The sequence below is a fragment of the Myotis davidii genome, unplaced genomic scaffold (genome assembly GCF_000327345.1).
Source record: "Myotis davidii unplaced genomic scaffold, ASM32734v1 scaffold125, whole genome shotgun sequence".
NCBI classification, from domain to species: domain Eukaryota; kingdom Metazoa; phylum Chordata; class Mammalia; order Chiroptera; family Vespertilionidae; genus Myotis; species Myotis davidii.
Window position 1 is genome coordinate 1982634 of NW_006299390.1, and position 5853 is coordinate 1988486.

A 5853-nucleotide genomic window follows, 5' to 3' on the forward strand; every position below is an offset into this window, starting at 1 on the left:
TTCTTATCTCCATTCCAGGGAGTAAAGATTATGTAGCTTAAGCATGATTGTTCGTAGTTAAAGTGATTAATTTCCCGCCTGGCAGTTAAGAGGTTTTATTCCCTCCCTAACTTCAGGGGAAACTCTCTACCTGGGGAAACAACCTTTCTCAGAGAGGTGACCTTGGTTAAAACACAGTGCCAAGAAGGTGAGCAAACATATTAAGAACAGTATGCCATATATGCCAGGTCCCTTGAAACAGCAAGGATGGACTGGCTCCCGGCAAGAAAGAAAAGAAAACTAGGCACCTATATGTCCTTCAATAAGATATAGAGAAATATACTCTGGAACATCTTATGAAGAACTATGTAGCAGTTTAAAAGAATGAGGTGTTTCCATATGTAATGACATGTAATAGCAAGTGAAAATAGAAAGCTGCAGGAAAATATCCACAAAACGGTCTGCCGCACCTGTCAATCTTATTTATGCTCACACAAAGCTTCTTTCTCAACCACTGATAAAAAGAAAAAAATGTATATATGTGTATATGTGCATGTGTACATATATCACATATATGTATATCTCCATACGATACTATGCATTAAAAAAAGACACAGCAATATCATCTACACCTGTAATGATAAATACATACAATAAGACAATGTGTAGGAAATAGTATTTTAAAAAATGCCGTCAGACCTGGGGTCTGGGAGTGATCTGGGGGCGGGGAGTGACACATTCATATGAGATTTTTAGAATTCAATATTAAGTTTCTTTTACAAAAGAAAAAATAATTTGCAGGGACTCCCTCTGCTTCCTATGAGGACAACTGTTTACTAGTATACTGTCATGCACAGGCAGTTTTGTGTCCACACAGACTTTGGGTTTTGCAGTTCCTTTACATAACAAAAAGGTCTTCCCTGAACAAAGGGGGATTCGCCTTGCCCTGCCAGCCCTGGTCCAGAGGAAGTTTCAGGCAGAAGTGTCAGCGGTCTCCACCAATCGATGCAGGGCAGCAGCCAGTACAAAGGACAGAGAAGAGCTTTTGTTTCCTCTCTCCAATGAGAAGGACGGTGGTCAGCAGCAACCACAGGAGCCCTGCTAGGTGTCTGAGGATCGGCCTGCTTTAGACTGGCTGCTGTTGTCTACACAAGGCATCGCAACCAACGTAATAATCACAGCGGACAGTTCCAACTGTCCCCTGTGTGCCAGGCCCTATGCTGGGGGGCTCAATACCCAGAATCTCACTTAATCTGCACAAGCATCTAAGAGAAGAGCCTTAGTACCCATTTAACAGAAGTGAAAACTGAGGTTCAGATGGATTAAGAAAGGTTCTCAAACAAATGCCTGAAGAGCAATTCTACCTTACGCCTGTCAGTCTCAAGCCTGTGCTCGGACCCCCACCCTACGCTGTGTCCTCAACCATATTAATATGGTTCGTTTAGAGCGGTATGTGGACCTCACTCCAATTAATACGTGTATATTAATGTGAAGTTTTATTTATGTTTACGTTAAGGGCCCAAAGTGATTCCTAAAGAACACTGACGAGCAGCCACCTTTCCTCCTGCCTAACCCCTGAGAAAGAGCACTGGTTAAATGCGGCTGCTCTGCCACCCTGGGGAACAGAGGCCTCAAGTGATCAAAGTTAGAGGTTTCAAGGCAACTTTACCTCAACATAATAATACATTTGCGTGGTTTTTTTTTGGCTGCAGTCGGAATGCAAGTTTCACGTTTTTATAGTTATATTTATTGAATCCATGTTTATTCAGCCCTGGCACATGGTGAGGGCCCCATATTGAAAAACCTGGAATTCCTGTGTTCTTTTCTACTCCGGTTGCTACTGGGGGTCTTTTATCCCAGCCCTGTTTGATCCAGCAACATGTGCGGGGGCAGGGAAGAGGCAGGCAACCTTGTCTAACAAGGCCAGAGAGACAGCACACCTGCCCTCCAGATGCAAAGAGCTTATATAAAAGGAACAACGTATGTAACAAATTTCCCCCAAATTACAATTCTCAGAGAGAGTGGGTTAGGGAAATAAATTTAGAGAGAAGAGTGGCAGATGGGATAGATGGATTCAATTAAAGCAAAGAACATCAAACAATTCCAAGGATGCCTCATTTTAATGGAACATGTCATTTTCTCCTCGTCGCCTCCAGGTAACTCCCAACAACAGTCTAGGTAGTAAGTGGGTTGTGCACACAGCACCTCGACCCCAGCAGGAGTTGAATATCCTAAAATGAGAGAGCTAATATTCCCTCTTCTTTTCAATAATGTGGTGAAACAGTACATGAATCAGATTACGCAGGCTACGTATTTGATGCACATTTCTACAGAACCGGGTGTTATTCAAATTAAATAGGCATTTCCCATTGTCACCTTCACTGAGCTGATTTCTCAATTTGGTCTATGGGAGAGCCTCTTTTTTAATTAAATCAACCACTGTCATTTTCCTAAGAGGATAAAACAACAAAAATATTTACATCCCTTTTATCTTGCTAAACATTAATCATGAGGGGTAGAAGGTGTTGCTAGATAGTTTTATCACAGACACATTATGTTAACATGCTTTAAATTGCTGCTTTGCAGGTCAATTTATTCCTATTAAGAATGTATAAGACTCTTGTTGTCACTAACAGTATTTATAACTACTTACTATCAAAAGGAATTCAAGTCTGTGATAAATTTGCAATACACAGTTGACATATGCGTATAGACGTGTAAATAATAACATGGGTGCACCATGTTGACCTGAACACTACACCCAACTGGCCTCAATTTTCATCGAAAGTCAAGTGTGAAAGTCTAGTAGTTTGATGAGCAATGCTTTCTTTCTTCTCTGGTTCCTAGCAGCGGAATGTAATTGACAGCCATTTTATCGGATTTACAAAGTGATAGGTAGGTTGCAGTTTCACAAAGTTGGTATTATTATCTCTGTAGTCAGTGGAACCTGTGGAAGGCTTAGAACAGAAACTCTACAATTATACTCCATAACTCTAACTGCAATAATGTACACTTGTTCTGATTATCAGTTACACGGGCAATGTATCCGGTCTTCTTTTGTAGAGATGCTACATCACGTTTAGAGTCCAGCACTATGTTGCAAAGTAAAATCCTCTCAGCTAGAAGAGAATAATATTTAGGATGTCATACCATCTTCAGGGTGCTGTGCAGAAATAGACTTAGCTGGGAGGGTAAACTAATGTTAAAATATTGAACCATTGCTTCGTTTCTCTGCAACTGAGCTGCCCTGACTTTATCTAAGGAAAAGCCACTTTGATTTTTTGAGTGGTTTCAAGTGGCTCCCAGGAGAGGAGACAGAATTTTCTGGAAGATCAAGTCACTGACTCCCAGCCACTGGGCTTGAGTCCCTTCATCATTATGCATTCCACACGCCTCGAGGAGGGCGGGGTTGTTAACAACCACCGGGGGTGTGACAGCATCACTGTCAGCAGACTTGTTTCCAAAGTTACATTATGACCTTGTCATTGGAGAAGTCTTCCTACAAAGTAGCAATTGAATTTAAAGAGCAAAACCATGAACATCCAAGGGATAAAGATAAATTGCAAAACTCAGAGTATAGGAGATACTGGTGTAAACCAGTTCCACAAAGCTAGCCAAAAAAAAAAAAAATTGGGGGGAAAGATGATACACAATTCACAGGAGGCTGAAAGAGGAGCAAGGGAACACTGCTCAGACTTTTCCTTTGTTAAACTTATTTTTTGTTATCCACTCACTTTATACTCAAGTCATTCTGGAGTAGTTATATGTTACTACGTAACAAGTTACTCCAAAACTTAACCACTTAGAATGACAAACACTAATTATCTCCATTTATGTGGCTCAGGAATACAGGCAAGACATAGCTGGGTGCCTCCAACTCAAGGTCTCTCACAGATGTGGGCCAGCACTAATCTCAAGGCTCAACTGGGGGAAGACAAACTTCACACTCACGTGGCTGTAAAGGGTTCAACACCTCACAGCCTAAAGGCCTCCCTTGGTTTCTTGCCACCATATGACAGTGGGCTTTCTTAGAGCAAGTGAATGAAAGCAAGAAGCCATTGTCTTTTTGTAACCTAACCTCAGAAATGACATCCCATCACTTTTGCCCTATTCTATTTGTTAGAGGCAAGTCATTAGGTTCAGCCCACAATGAAGGGAAGGGGATCCCACAAGGGTATGAATACCAGGGTCCCTGGGGTCATCTTAGAGGCCGCCAACCACATCTTCCTTCGCATTCACAACAGAGGAATAAACACCAAAAATGGAAGGAAAATCGGAAAGAAGTAGGAGAAGGAGAAAATGTCCCAGGATCACATTACTTGTGCCTCGCACCTCTATATCCCTCTCTGATTCTCCCCAAATCCAAACATACAACATATCCCCTGATGAGATGCTCTCCCCCTAGGCTTCTAGCTGTCCACTCTTCTCTACTTCATGGGCCTTTGTTTCTTCACACTATCGATAGTGTGGCACTACTTTCCTAACCAGCTTCCATAGTGCAATACAGCCTGGACATCAAGGCCAGAGTAAGTCATACTTTCTACTTACCCTTATGCTGCAGAAAGCCCCTGTAGTGGCTCCCAGTTGTCAAACAAAACTCTTTAGGCTATCATTCCGAGCCTTCCATAATTTGTCTCGAGCCTGACTATACAGCCTCCTCAACCCCAACCCCAACAGTAACTCACCATCCCGGGTAAGCCACACTCAACACCTACACACACCACATTTATCCACAGCTTGTAGTCTCTGCAAACACCATCCTGCTCCCTCCCTTGGCAAAAACCAGTCTTCACCTTACCCTTCTACATCCTTCCCCTGTCCAAGAGGCAGAGCCAATCCCGTCTCCTCAGGGACACATTGCCTGACCTCTCCCTGCCCGGATCTCAGTTCTTCTTAGGAACAGGCAGAGCTGAGAGACACGCCATCTACCGCCCCAGGCACTCACTGTGTGCGGGTCTTGTTTTCCCAAGAAGTTTCACGCCTTCCTTCTTCCACGGAGACCAGGCTGAATCTCATTTGTTTTCCTTTGCTGCAGGGCGCCTGGCCCATTGCAGGCAGTAGCTGTTGAAAAGATGGATGGATGATGAATAGAGAGAGGAGGGAGGAAATGTTAAGCTCTGGGCCTGGCATACATAAGAGGCCAATAAGTAATAAATATTGGTTAACACCACCGATCCTTAAAATGAGAATTCTTCACCCAGTGGCACCGTGGCCATTTAGTGGTCCCTATGTGCAAAGGCAGATGAAATTTATCTGGGTCTGACAAACACACACACACACACACACACACACACACAGCAACAACAAAAAACACAAAAACAAAAAAAAACAAGCCCATTCACGCAAACATCACAACTGAAGACTAATGTGTGTAGCTGCTCCTCCATCGCCCACCCTAACCCTGGCTCTCAGACACAGGGAAATTAGATGGCACCGCCAGGGCAGACCTCAAACACAGAGTAACTTCAAATCAGTGCGCTTCGGCCAGGGGAAAACAGAAGTGGTGAGAACGAACAGGGTGCTGGGGAACGAGAGGGAAAATATACCTACGGTGGGGGGTTGTCCACGTTTGCGGTAAGTCCGAGCAAACAAAGGGATTTTTTAAAAAGAAATACCAGGCGACCTTTTAAGGCCTTTATTGCCCACCCCTAGGGAGAGAAGGGAAATCTCAATCCAAGCATCACACGTCCGACATTCAGAGGAAATCCAGCGCTTCCTATCTACTGGCGAGAGCGGTCAAACCTACAATGAATTCTCCCAGGAGTCAGGTTCCTGGCGGGAGGCTCCAGGCGCTGGTCCCGGCCACTCTCCTCGCACCGCAGGGAGCGCAGAAAACTGCTCCGAGGCGCGGTGGGCGGGCGCCGGTGCCTGCGC

At 44.1% G+C, this 5853-nt stretch overlaps 1 long non-coding RNA gene across 1 annotated transcript in view; it reads right to left on the bottom strand.

Moving 5' to 3' along the window:
- The window catches only part of LOC102755705, a 37128-nt gene that overhangs the window by 30913 nt on the left and 362 nt on the right, over positions 1-5853 (bottom strand). Inside the window, exon 2 of the long non-coding RNA XR_436244.2 lies at positions 4925-5040. This is a non-coding gene — a long non-coding RNA (uncharacterized LOC102755705). The remainder of the gene's footprint in view (positions 1-4924; positions 5041-5853) is intronic.